At 36.4% G+C, this 15,160-nt stretch overlaps 1 long non-coding RNA gene across 1 annotated transcript in view; it reads right to left on the bottom strand.

The window, feature by feature from the left end:
- Window positions 1-507: 507 nt before the first annotated feature.
- Window positions 508-15,160, bottom strand: part of LOC139137797 (uncharacterized) — a 60,393-nt gene continuing 45,740 nt past the window's right edge. The window contains exons 3-6 of the long non-coding RNA XR_011553446.1: window positions 14,988-15,017; window positions 14,020-14,055; window positions 11,115-11,204; window positions 508-796 (exon numbers count right to left, since the gene is read on the bottom strand). This is a non-coding gene — a long non-coding RNA (uncharacterized lncRNA). The remainder of the gene's footprint in view (window positions 797-11,114; window positions 11,205-14,019; window positions 14,056-14,987; window positions 15,018-15,160) is intronic.

Raw genomic sequence — 15,160 nt, 5'->3', positions numbered from 1 at the left:
TGAAGTCGAGACTCTAACTCGGTGTTGTGCCCTTGAGCAAGGCACTTTACTCCTCAGTGCTCCATTTGGGTAGTGGGTTATGGGTACCTCATCCGGTAAATGGGCTAGCACCCATTGGATGATGAACGAATACAAAATTAAGAACAAAAATGAAAAATACCACCCTTTTTTCCCTTTTTTTTATTTAATTTGCATATTTTGACACTGACATGTTCATTTGGACAATTCACATCTTGACTCCTGGGTCTACCTGTACATTAAATACTAAGATGGTAGGTGCAGCAGTTTGGGAGTTTTTGAGTTCGACGGACGTACATCCACACGTACTAACATACATATATACAGACATACAGATGCAACCAACTCACCATATGAGCTCTTTTCAGTATGTATACATGTAACCGGGTAATTAAACTGACTTTAAATTTAGCCAGTCAACTAAACCCGACCCAAGTTCATATTACACAATCAACAAACCAGGAAAGAATGATTATCGTACAATTTGCGTTGCAGTTTATACTAAGGTTTATTTCACTACAACTAAAATTTCTACTACTAATGATAATAATAATAATAGAATAAAAAAAACACTGGTCTATTAAAACTAATAGCAGTATTACTGGAAAATGATTTCCAGGCGCAAAATCTAAAGTTCATCCACCATAATAAAGTTCCAGGTAATTCTAAAATGGCTGTTGTCTAGGGTTTATTCACTTAGCTATGGCTGTACAATGGTTTCTCCTTGAGTTAACAATGTCCGTCCTGTTGCTATGACGATGTAACTGCTGACTTAAGACTGAAAAGGAAAGAGAAATATTTGCTGAATTCATTTTGCATCATTTATTGCGAAAGGATCATGAGGTACCGATTTTCTGACAATGGTAAATGCTGTTGTACTCCCTTGATATAGAAGTACCGTACATCTGTTGGCTTCATATCTGGAATGATGAAACATTCTTTTTTAAAAGATTTTGAAAACTGAACATTGGTTCAATACCCGGGGGGGTAACTCCCATAGATGGCTATACGGGGAGGGTCCGCGCGAAAGGGGTCGTTTTTTTGCGCTGTTTGGTATCAGAAAGGGTATACTTTTCACGAGGTGTTGGTATGAGAAAGGGTCTGGTTTAAACACAAACTGACGTTTGTTAAAAAACCATGCTGTCAACACTGGAAACCCATGTATCTACATCCCAGATCTACCATCAATATTTCCGATCTGTCGGTTTGACTGTTGGTACCCCTGGTACGCAAGGCGAGTGAGTCGTATCTGTATACGTACGTATGGTATTGTATTGTATCAGATAGGGCGCCGTAAATTAAATTCTTTGTTTGCCGTCCGCGTGCGGGTAGGTTTTTGGACGAAATATGAAAAACAAACACAGATCGTATGCTCGAAAATACGACGCGTTGTGTCCTTCCTTTGTTGGCAATGACGCAGCAACTTACTCAAATGTCTCAAAAACGCAAATGTCGTACGATCGTTTCGATACAAATCAGATTACCTATCGTACATCAACCGCTGTACGTAAAGTGTACATGTGCACCTCCTGTTGTAGTGGACTGCAGTATACCGTAAGTGAAGATCGATCGACCGTTTCACAAGTTTATTTCTCCCTCAAAGTTTCCAAATCGGCGGAAGTGCGCTGTATTGGCTTGGTCTCCATACAAGACGGATCGAAAACAATTCTTGACTGGTCTAGCTTCGAATAAGGAATGGAACTGAATTTCCATCAGCTTCTGCGCGATCCGCGATTGATCACGAGGGGGCAAGCAGCCCGGTGGTGGGGCAAGCAGTTACCGCCGGTGAAATGTTCGTTGTTGAATGCTCCAAATAGTTTGTACGCAGTATAAGTTGCTTTCACTTTGAACACTGTTTTTGTGCTAAAAACGATGTGGTCATTTTATAAGTCCGGATTAGAATTCAGTTTTCAAAAATAGCAATGGCCATTCGGCATTGCTGTCTTGACAAACAGAATATTCAGCATTTTAGTATGCAATAGCGCTGATCACTTAACGTCATTTTCTTCATTAATGTGCAAAAATTTGTCCGCATTTTCGGCAAGAACGATGAAATCAAAACCTGCTAGCGTCATAATGCATACAGAAAGTCACACTTAATTCATATGAATTTATGGCTCAGACTACAAGTTGCAACAACGACCGCGCATGCAGTAACACAATTTGTCCGATTTTCAGGCAGCGGTGTTCGAAGTCGCGCGCGCAGCTATATATAGTAACAAACCTGACACCGAGATCAGCGCTATTAGAATTCGGGTAAAAGACTAGTTGATACACAAAATTCAGAATAAATAGCCTTTAAAGTTACAGCTAATGGAGCATTTAACTCAACAGAAACAGTGCTCAGACTTGTATTTATTTGACACTTAAAAAAGAGGATTTGTACTCGAGGCTGTTATGATTTGCTCAGCTACCCACTCTTCTCACTGCAAAAATTCTAATTGTATGCACAGTCCCTCTATCCACTATGGATAGAGGGACTGTGTTGTATGGAAGAGACAGTAGTTTCACCTTTTACCAAGATGTTTAGCATTTATTTTCTGAGTGACATCTATACTTTGTTATACTCAGTAACTTTTGCAGTTTAATATGTGGAATGTTCAGGTTTTGCAAGAACACCTTTTTGTTGTAAGCTTACCCCAACATTTCGAAATAGTGTTTCGTTGGTACTATATAGACTTTACTTCTCGGTAGACAAGCTTGACAGGTGCCGTCCAAGCTACGCTTCTCCAATTGTCTAAATGCCCTGGACTACTCTTTGGTCGTTGTGTCCTCCTGCCCTGTCTGTTGTGTTTTTCTCTCTTGTCCTTTCCCGTATTATTTTAGAATGGGATTTTAAACTAAGTTTAAAGCTTGGTTTTGATCATGATAGATATAAATTAACCCTTTCACCCCCAGTTCCCTGTATACAGGTCCAACTTAACCATAGAAAACAATGGATTTGGGACAAACCATGGTGGTGAAAGGGTTAAAGATAAAAACATACGTCCTATCGTTAACATCAATACAGGTCTCGATCTTAAATTTACGTGTTATAATTAATATACAAATGTCACTTAGACACGTTGCAAAATTGAACCCATTACGTGAAATTCTTAGGTTCCTTCATTAGGTGTTAATTCATATTTTGTTTTCTTCAAAACTTTGTAAACATCCTCGTATACGTAAGTTGCATTTGTCGCAAATATGCTTTTTATTCATATTTGAGATCTTGTTATTGTAATTAATAGTTTTACTGGCACCTATGACCACCCAGTGCATAAATCTCCGTCAGAGACAATCTGTAGATCTTCGTAACGCAACCAGTTGATTACTATCACACTGTACATGTTGTACATTATGTACTGGTACAGTGTTTATTGCCATTGTTTATTATGGAATTTTTGTTCAGACTCAGAGTCACCTCACTCTAACTTGAAGTATGCTTGTTGTATTTACACAAGTATAACCTTTGTTTCCACGCATTGTTTTCAGCGTGCTAATGAAGAGCATAAGAAACACTGCATTGTAAATGTAACAGATGATTTTTTCATACTTGTGACCCATAAACCGATGGGAAAGTTAGAGTTTATGCGATTGATCTGTGTTGTGTTTTTTTTCTGTGTTTGTTTTTTTTTGCTGGCTGGCTGGTAGGTTTTTCAAAAATCCAAGGACGGCAAACAAAGAATTTTATTTACACGGCCTAGCTGTGGAAACGCAGCTATCTGTTGGCGAGGTAGCGTGAGTTGCTATGCGGGTGAAAGGTCAACCCGCCACTCATATAGCAACTCACGCTACCCCGCCAAGAGATAGCTGCTTTTCCACAACTAGGTATCAGAAAGGGTAGGGTTTTTTGCTCAAAACTGGTATCACAACAGTTTGGGTTTCCATGTTCGTGCGGAGCCCCCCCGTACTATTAGCCATGGAGCTACCCCCCGGGGTTCAATATCAAACATTGAAAAATTAACTTCTTTTGACCTCTAGAATGAACGATCAAAGCATCAAGTGTTCCCAACAGCTAGTAAAACTGAAAGGTAACTAATTTACATAACATGTATCATATGCATATAATTTGTTTGTTGTGCTTGCGTATTCCATTTGTTTGGTAATTGCCATATGAATAGATTGCTCCAAAACAGTGGGGTGGCCCATACCTAAAATTCCCTTGTGGAGAACCTTGAAAGTGTGAAAATATTTAAACAACAACTGTATGCTATGGCTGTACATTATGTGTGCAACACCATAGAATATGGCCCTCGATCAAGGTAGAATGCGCGTTGGGGACAGATATTTGGGCCCTTAAAATTTTTTCAATACTTTTCTGATCTACCAGTTAGTGTATGTTTATTTCAAAGCTCTTGGTGTAAGAAAAACTTTCAATGACTTACATTTTTCTGAAATCAGAAACTTTATTTTTCTCCATATATAAAACACAGGGATGGTGGCCATTTTGAATATCAAATATATCGCATAATGTTGGGTAATTGGTTTCTCTTTTACCAAACTCTGCATGATGACCCATGATTTTCATTCATGGTTTGGTCAAAGAATTGCTGAAAGTTTCATCAAGGAAAGTTTGAGCAAAAGTTTAAGTCTTTTCCTTTCAAGGCACATATAGTCGGGTCGGAAGGTAGGGTTCCCATGCACCCCATGGATGTATTTTTTAACCTACATTTTTGTAATCCTTAGGGTCTATATTTAATGAATTTTGATGTTCCCAAAATCAAATAGTGTCCCATGGGGTTCATTTGGCGCCATCTTTGCCGCCATCTTGGCCGCCATCTTGGATTTCAACAATGGGGTAGGGGTCACGTATTTACCGCTCGACGGAAACAGAAACGATAAAATACTATAAACTTTACATTTTTTCAAAACTGAGATCATAGCCTTTTCATTGATATATAACTTGATAGGGATAAATTAATATTCGAATGTCGATTAGACTTTATATCGGCCATTGACCGTAAATCGTAAAATTTGCTAAATTTCACACCCAATAATTAAGTTCCCGTTCCTCCAAACAATTTTTCATAAGGTATTTATATATTTTTTGGAAGAACTCAGTGCAATAAACAAGAAAAACAACATTAAAAGTATGTGTCTTGAGATTTAGTGGGTGCTTGGGCTTGTTTTCTTATTACGCGGTATGCCATATATCCGTGTGTAACATAAGGGGTAGGGGTAATGTTTCCCTTTCTGTTTCGAATCATGAATGATGAAACCATATAAATGTTACATTTTTTGAAAGTGCTGCATCAGACCTTTCTAAAAATATATAGATTTATGGGGAAAAATTGCATATTTAAAAGTTACAAAGCTTAAACCTTTCAGTTTGTGTCGATTTTAAGTGATTTTTTAAGAACGAAATTACAACATATGGGGTAGGGGTAATGTTTCCCTTTCTGCCTCGAACCATGAATTATGAAACCATATAAATGTTATACTGTTTGAAAGCCCTGAAATAGGCCTTTCCAAACATGTATAGTTTTATCGGGAAAAGTCGCATATTTGAAAGTTACAAAGCTTATGCCTTTCAGTTTGTGTCAATTTTAAGTGATTTTTTAAAACAAAATTATAATATAAGGGGTAGGGGTAATGTTTCCCTTTCTGCCTCGAACCATGAATTATGAAACCATATAAATGTTATACTGTTTGAAAGCCCTGAAATAGGCCTTTCCAAACATGTATAGTTTTATCGGGAAAAGTCGCATATTTTAAAGTTACAAAGCTTATGCCTTTCAGTTTGTGTCAATTTTAAGTGATTTTTTAAACAAAATTATAATATAAGGGGTAGGGGTAATGTTTCCCGTTCTGCCTCGAACCATGAATTATGAAACCATATAAATGTTATACTGTTTGAAAGCCCTGAAATAGGCCTTTCCAAACATGTATAGTTTTATCGGGAAATGTTGCATATTTGAAAGTTACAAAGCTTAAGCCTTTCAGTTTGTGTCAATTTTAAGTGATTTTTTGAACAATATGCACAAAACAGTTAGTTCGTTGGCCAGGTATCGAAATCATCCCCTCTAAGGCATTTTACCCACTATGATTTTCTGTTAGCTAGTGTTCTCAGCTGTCATAATCTGCTTATTTTCCATTTAACTGATGGTGTGTAAGAGTGTAATGACTTGTTTGTGAAGGGCTGTCACGCCCTCAGTAGTAAAATAGGAATGGGTTAGGGGTAACATATTTACCGCTAGTCGGAAACAAAAACAAAAAAGTACCATAAACAATACATTCTTAGAAAGCCCAGATAATTCTCTTACCTTTGGTATACAACTTAATGGGGATAAATCGATATTCAAACATCGATTAGATTTTATATCGGACATGAAATGTAAATTGTAAAATTTGCTTAATTTTTAACCCAATAATTAAGTTCTTGTTCCTCCAAACAATTTTTACAAGGTATTTATATATTATTTGAAAGAACTTCATGCAATAAAGAAGTAAAAAAACACATTAAAAGTGTGTATCTTGAGATTTATGGGATGCGTCGATTGTTTTCCTAATATATGGTATGCCGTACACCCCTCTATAATATACATTTAAGGGATAGGGGTATGGGTAATGTTTCCTCTCCTACCAAACGCAGCGAATAAGGAAGCCACATAAATATCATATCTCTGAAACACTAACGCAGTTGTTTTTCCAACAAGATATGGCTTGATGGGGTAAACTCAAAAATTATGCAGTGACAATGCCTAAACTCAAAAGTTTGTGTTACTTTACTGACATTTACTTGTTAAAAGGAACATAGAAAAATACTCTATAGGGCATTAAATAGCACTAAAAGTTAAAATGGTGGTAAATAAAAGACGTTTTACTCATTTCAATAACGCAAATTAGGGAAAGAAAGTTAACAGCTATAATATGTCAAAAATTATATATTTCAAACCACAAACACTAAATTGGATGTCATAGTCGTCATGCTAAGTTGATATGACAGCAGCAACAATCAATCCCTTTTATTTAATTGCATCGCGAGAGATATATAAGCAATAAAGCACCACTTGGAAAGGATACCACACGGTTTCGACCGGTAAACAACATATACGCACGAACTCCACTCGTGTGTATAAGGAGTGAAATGGTCAAAACCGAGCTCGAGTGGTGTACCCAACTTATAGGGGTTGTTTATCGCTATATTATATCAGTAATTGAAAGTTGTGATGAAAATAAAAACAATGTGAAAGAAACCCACTTTGGAGATAGGAATGGCCAACTTTACAGTATATCGTAAATATATGCACAGTCACGTGACCGTCTGGGCAAATCAGAGCTCACTATTAATAGTGTTACTTTCAATGCCACACGGGAACACGAGAGAATCTTTTATCGCTCAAAACCAATCACCATTAATCCACAATATAGCTTCTCCATACTAAGATAGATGGATCGACAACACTTTACTTTCCTTACCAGAAAACAAGAGATCATAACCAATTTTTCGAAATTATTTTACAACGCAGAAAACTATATACTCCCAATGAGGATTACATTTTCGACTTGGTACTAAAATTCAATAGCAAAATAATTCTGGAACTAAAACCCGAAAAGCCAAATGTCACAGAACGCATTCAAATTACGCAACTAAATAGTAAACAGAAGGCGAACAAACACTCTCTACACCAAGCAATAAGAAGGCGAGACAAACCTCAGAAAATTACTAAAAAGGCTTATATTCCCATTGACACCTCAATGTTTAAAAAGCCTTGTGAGTGAATCTATCATTAGTTTCTTATCATGGATGACATTTAACAAATGTTAGACCCTGACGTCTTTGAAGCATAAGCCTAAAAACGGACGTTTTAGGGTCAATGCTTGAAGATACCATTCCCACCAGCATGATCGAATCAGAGAGACTAGATTGATCTAACTTTCGAGTTAGATCAGCCACCAGCAGCTGAGAAAAAAGAAGTCAACATGATCATCAGAGTCAAACGAGCTAGACAACGGCTTCACACATTATACTCCACAGAGTGGACATTCTTACACAATTCACAAAAAGAGTTCAAAAGCTTCGTTAAGGCATTGTTCGCGATCCCAGGGACGGGCATGGCTGGTTGCGTGGCAAATGCAAAATATTAGTCATGCTGAATCAAGGTGTAGTCAAGTAATAGCTTATTTATAGATTGGGAAAATCCTAATCCTGATATTAATGATGGAATATAAACTTTGTGAAAAGTTGAGAAAATTTGCCACTTTTTTGATTTGTATGTTTTACATTCCATGTTGTACAGTACTGCCTGTACTATACATGAACAGTTCATACATTGGGCAAGTATTCTGTGCTATTCTTTCATAGTCAGGTCCCTGCTGTCCGAGATAAGTCTTTCCATAGTGTCAACCATTCTCTTCGATTACAGTAATCTACTCCAATAAATTCCCACTTGTCTCATTTGTATGATTACAGGGAAGCCTAAGCCTATCTCTTACAATCTAAGATTTGAGATATTTGACAGCAATATGTATGCAATTTTCATATTTTTCATAGGCCTAAATAACACACAGAAGAAAGTCATACTCAATGTTTTGTCCAATTGAAAGTCAAATTTTCACCGAAACAAGTAGAGGTGGCCATCTGTAAGCCAAACGAGAATTAATATTAGCAAAGATGGATATTAATTAAGCCTTTCCCATTTCCGATCCCAGTTACTCATACAACGGGGTATAAGCGAAAGCCAAGAGTATCAAATGTGTTGAAACCTAAGTGGCCCCTATTCAGTACCACGTAGCCTACAGGTACACCTTAAAGAATACTTACCAGGCCAAAATAACAAGTGTTGAATTCCTTCAAAAATGGCAACACTTGGAAAGACACCTGTGGCGACCAATTTATCATCCTGATCTTTAACTATTTACCTCTACACCCAATAAAGCACCGGGACACAAGACAGTTGTACATCACAAACTTGAGAGAGAGATCGAAGACACTCGCTACACAGAACGCAGGATGGAAGGCTGCAAAGACGATTCTTCAAATAGGCAAAAAAAGAGGCTAGTAACAACAAAAACATTCACAGCAGCGACGATAAGTCGGGTTTTCTTCCTATACTACGGTAGAAAACCAAACCAAAGGGTCTTTCAAAGGCCACCGCACTTCCCTTAAAGCCCGGCTCGAAATGGACTGGGATCATGATTAGTGCCAAGTTAGGTTGGGCGTTTTGGGGCATGGCTCTGCATTTGTCTGGTTTGTCTGTTGGCCTCTACGCTAGGTGATTGGGTTCCGTGCGTGTGGGTTCGAGTCCCGGTTGAAAACCATGTATATATAAATACCTTGTAAAATTGTTTGGAGGAACAAGAACTTAATTATTGGGCTTGAAATTAAGCAAATTTTACAATTTACATTTCATGGACGATTTAAAACCTAATCGATGTTTGAATATTGATTTATCCCCATTAAGTTGTATACCAAAGGTAAGAGAATTATCTGGGCTTTCTAAGAATGTATTGTTTATGGTACTTTGTTGTTTTTGTTTCCGACTAGCGGTAAATATGTTACCCCCAACCCATTCCTATTTTACTACTAGGGGCGTGACAGCCCTTCACAAACAAGTCATTACACTCTTACACACCATCAGTTAAATGGAAAATAAGCAGATTATGACAGCTGAGAACATTAGCTAACAGAAAATCATAGTGGGCAAAATGCCTTAGAGGAGATGAATTCGATACCTGGCCAACGAACTGTTTTGTCCATATTGTTTAAAAAAATCACTTAAAATTGACACAAACTGAAAGGCTTAAGCTTTGTAACTTTCAAATATGCAACATTTCCCGATAAAAACTATACATGTTTGGAAAGGCCTATTTCAGGGCTTTCAAACAGTATAACATTTATATTGTTTCATAATTCATGGTCCGAGGCAGAACGGGAAACATTACCCCTACCCCTTATATTATAATTTTGTTTAAAAAATCACTTAAAATTGACACAAAGTGAAAGACATAAGCTTTGTAACTTTCAAATATGCGACTTTTCCAATAAAACTATACATGTTTGAAAAGGCCCTCATCAGAGCTTTCAAACAGTATAACATTTATATGGTTTCATAATTCATGGTTCGAGGCAGAAAGGGAAACATTACCCCTACCCCTTATATTATAATTTGTTTAAAAAATCACTTAAAATTGACACAAACTGAAAGGCATAAGCTTTGTAACTTTCAAATATGCGACTTTTCCCAATAAAACTATACATGTTTGGAAAGGCCCTCATCAGAGCTTTCAAACAGTATAACATTTATATGGTTTCATAATTCATGGTTCGAGGCAGAAAGGGAAACATTACCCCTACCCCATATGTTGTAATTTCGTTCTTAAAAAATCACTAAAATCGACACAAACTGAAAGGTTTAAGCTTTGTAACTTTTAAATATGCAATTTTCCCCATAAATCTATATATTTTTAGAAAGGTCTGTTGCAGCACTTTCAAAAATGTAACATTTATATGGTTTCATCATTCATGATTCGAAACAGAAAGGGAAACATTACCCTACCCCTTATGTTACACACGGATATATGGCATACCGCGTAATAAGAAAACAAGCCCAAGCACGCACTAAATCTCAAGACACATACTTTTAATGTTGTTTTTCTTGTTTATTGCACTGAGTTCTTCCAAAAAATATATAAATACCTTATGAAAAATTGTTTGGAGGAACGGGAACTTAATTATTGGGTGTGAAATTTAGCAAATTTTACGATTTACGGTCAATGGCCGATATAAAGTCTAATCGACATTCGAATATTAATTTATCCCTATTAAGTTATATATCAATAAAAGGCCATGATCTTAGCTTTCTAAAAATGTAACGTTTATAGTACGTATTTTATTGTTTCTATTTCCGTCGAGCGGTAAATACGTGACCCCTACCCCATTGTTGAAATCCAAGATGGCGGCCAAGATGGCGGCAAAGATGGCGCCAAATGAACCCCATGGGACACTATTTGATTTTGGGAACATCAAAATTCATTAAATATAGACCCTAAGGATTACAAAAATGTAGGTTAAAAAAATACATCCATGGGGTGCATGGGAACCCTACCTTCCGACTAGACTAATACCACCTTAATCACATATCCCTTTCCTGTACCTAACAGGATAAACTTACCTTGAGTTGCAGTACACATGTTGCATTGACATTCTACTGATTGTATCTGTTGAAGTCTTCAGATCAACTCTCCAGTCAAAATCTACCAATCTTGGCAGGGAAAGATGAGTAAAAAACATCTTGAAAGTGGATTTGTGAGCAGATCAACAAATTGTAGTATCAAAAATTTCATGAATGTACTCTTAATTTTTGGAACAATAAGGTCAACTTGTGTACTTTAACTCACAAAACATGAAACACAGCATATGAAAAATACTGCATAAGAAATCATAGTTCAAGGAAGGCGACTGTTTGAACATTACACATACCCATAATCATGAACAGTCACTGGCAGCAATCAATTGGCATTGCTGGGTCATCTTTCATCATGAAATAGGCAAATGTAAATGATGACAAACCAAAGGAAGCATCCATGCTGCCTAGATGATTGCAAGAAACAACTTGAGTGACAAAATAGCAATATGATTGGAAGAAATTCAAAATATAAAAAATAGTGACAACATCACTGTTCGCTCCCATATAGTTATCAAAACAAGTCAACAATTGTATGAAACATGGACATACATATACAGACAGACTGACATACACAGACTGGCACAGAGTGATGACATTGACCCCAAGTGTGCCTTGGCCCATGGAGAGTGATAAAGATATAACAAACAGCTGAATGTAATGATAAAATAGTTAAGTATAGGCCTATACAGGCACTGAGAGTGAATATGTTACAGCAATTTGATTAGTTTCTTTTCCTTTTCTACTTCTGTGATAATCTTTAAGACAATCAATCTACAAGGCAGTTTTGTATTGACAAATATGTTATCTTTTACAAGCACACAGTAAACTGTTCTTGATTTTTCATTTACAATATTTGACATAGACTGAAATACATAACATGCAACCAATGTTACACTTTGCCCATACACCAGATACATGGAAAAATTTCAACATACAATCATCAATTCAGAAACCCAACAGGGAAAAGTAAACATTGTTTTCTTCCAGAACAGCTGGTGCATCCACATCTGCAACAACTTACAATCTTAACCAATTACACAAGGATGATGACACAAGAGATAAAGTTAAACTGTGGTGGACTTGACTATTCCTTTCATATCCTTACCTACCTTGACATCTTAAACTAAAATACACTGCATGGTTAATTTCCCATAAAAATACATCGGGGTGGACCATTTGATAAGGGATGGTGTCTGGAAGATCGATGAGGTACATTATCTATTATATCCGATCCATTGTACATTATTTTTTCCCCACTTTCCACCTTTTCTTTTTGTCAAACCTTCTCAGGCTGAATTTTTTATTGGCATTTGTTTGGAATTTTTTCAAAATCTGCCAGGATTTTTTATCGCATTTCAACACCAAATAAAGTTTACCATACCAAATGCTTACTAAATCACCCATGGTGCATCCACATCTGCAACACTTACAATCTTAACCAATTACACAAGGATGATGACACAAGAGATACCAAATGCTTACTAATGGACATACATATACAGACAGACTGACATACACAGACTGGCAGATGATGACATTGACCCCAAGTGTGCCTTGGCCCATGGAGAGTGATTAGTTCCAGTAGGTATAAAATTACCAAAAAAAATCTTAAAAATACAAAATGAAAGATATCCCAGTAAAACTGACAGTTTTGCAAAGTTGCCCCAAAAATTCAAAATTCTGGATTTCAACTTAATTTCAATATATCTTATTAACAAAAACCCTAAGAACCGGTTTACTAAATATCAAAGCAATCAGACTGGTAAATTTTGAGAAACAAATTTTTTGACAAAAATGAGAAAAATTGCCCCCCAAAATACAAAATTGCAGATTTCATCCTAATTTTAAATATATCTAATTAACATAAACCCTAGGAAGCTGTACACTAGATATCAAAACTACCAGATCACAAGTTTTAGGAGAAAATTTTTTGACAAAAAAGACAAAAATTGAAACAAAAATAAAAAAAATTGTCAGTTTCAACATACCTTGAATACATTATAATGAGACTAATCTTAGATACCTGTATACCAAATATCAGAGCTATCAAATCAGTAGTTTTTGAATAAAAAATTTTTTTATCAAAAATTGGGAAAATTGCCACCAAAATTACAAATATGACAATATCAATACAATTTGTACAAGCATGACTGAGGTCATCCTGAGGAACATGAATATTAACTTTCAGAGCAATCAGACGAGCGATTTCAGAGAAAAAGATTTTTTGACTAAAAACAGAAAAAATACCCTAAAAATACAAACATGCAAATTTCATCCCAATTTTTGCACACATACTTTAGAATACCCAAAGAAATGTGCATACTAAGTTTCAACCAAATCTGACCAAGCTTACTGAGTTTAGCCATTTGCAGGATTTTCGTTTTTTCCCCCTCATTTGCATATTTTTGGCACTGACATGTTCATATGAACAAATTCACATCTCCACCCCTAGGTGCACCTGTACACCAAATACTAAGACAGTAGGTGCTACGGTTTAGGAGTTTTTGATGTGGACGGACATACATACATACATACATACATACATACATACATACATACATACGTACATACATACATACATACATACAGACGACATTTTTCCACCTTATACGAATACCTCCCATTTGCATATATACATATGCATATATGGGAACTAAAAATTATAAAATTAAGATTACACAAAAGGACAAAGTGCTATGCCATACAAATTTTGGATATGTTACGGAACAGAAAAGGCACATTAATTGGTAGTATAGAATTGCTATGATCATGACAAGAGCACATGGATGAATATCAGGTAGATGACCCATCCATGAACCTGAAATGGATGCATGGTGATCTTGTGCAGATCATGATGGATGGTCATCTTGTCTGACAAGCCAATACTTACTTTGCCCATTGACTTGACCTATTCCTCAATGACAGCCTGTAAAAATTGGTAAATTGTAGATCGGAATATACGTTAATTTTGTATTCTAATGAATTCAACTTCCCTACTGGTATGAGGACACCTACCATCCAGACATTTTACAAACCCTTCAGTTAGGGGCTAGGTTTTGGATAGGGTAAGGCTACATGAAGGTGTCCAAGCAGGCAAATCTGGGTAAACAAGAAGGGGTTTAAATGTCCTAGAATGCCTGCAGTTAATGTAATCCCAACCCTTTGTTTAGTGTAACCTGGCACTTACTCCTAGTTACCACTCAGACATAGTTGGGCAAGGGTTATGGTAAGTGTCTGGCGCATACATGTCCAGAGGGGTATAGCTATCCAAGACCACACTTTGGCATGTGAAACTTATGTAACTGAATGCTCATCATTGTTATCACCTTTCTTTGTAGACAAGTATTGAACTTAATAAATCTTTCAATTTTTTTTTTAAACTCTGTGGCTAATTATTATTTCAATCTTTCTCTGAAAACTAGAATGGGGTGTTTAGCATCAAAGATTTTACAGAACGTTTTCCCTTTACAGAAAATATTGTCATGTGAGAAAATTTCCCAGTCCCACTCACAGCCAGCTGTGATCCTTCAAATTGTTATCAACCATTGTTTCTTAGCTGCAATCACTTGTGATCAATGAGGAATAATTAATGATACAGAAAGGAAGTGTTTGAAATTTAACACATATTGTCTTCCTTTTCAAACCTTTTGCTGAGTTAGGTATATGTAATTTACAGCACAGTAACACTGAAGTTGGACAAAACTTGCTTAATACGAAAATCATATACCAGTATACCTGAATTTTGATGTTCATTTTGTTGGCTTGAAAAGCAATTGCTTTCTGACATTAGAAGCAATGCAAAATGGACAGCAAAACTGTTTCAATGTTAATATGTGCTAGTGAAATATGACTACTTACAAGTCTGTGATTTCGGTGATGCTCAGGTCCCTGCACAAGAAACAAGAGAAAAAGCTTGTCAGTTTTGATATCGACAGTCTATGGTTTTGATGACATGATAGATAGTCATCACAAAGAGCTCTAGCCTAAAGTAGAATGCGCCTCAGGGACAGATATTCAGACTCTCTAACTTT

The sequence above is a fragment of the Ptychodera flava genome, chromosome 1, assembly GCF_041260155.1.
Source record: "Ptychodera flava strain L36383 chromosome 1, AS_Pfla_20210202, whole genome shotgun sequence".
NCBI classification, from domain to species: Eukaryota; Metazoa; Hemichordata; class Enteropneusta; family Ptychoderidae; genus Ptychodera; species Ptychodera flava.
The sequence above is the reverse complement of the archived record's forward strand: the minus strand, read 5'-3'. Positions and strand labels throughout refer to the sequence as shown.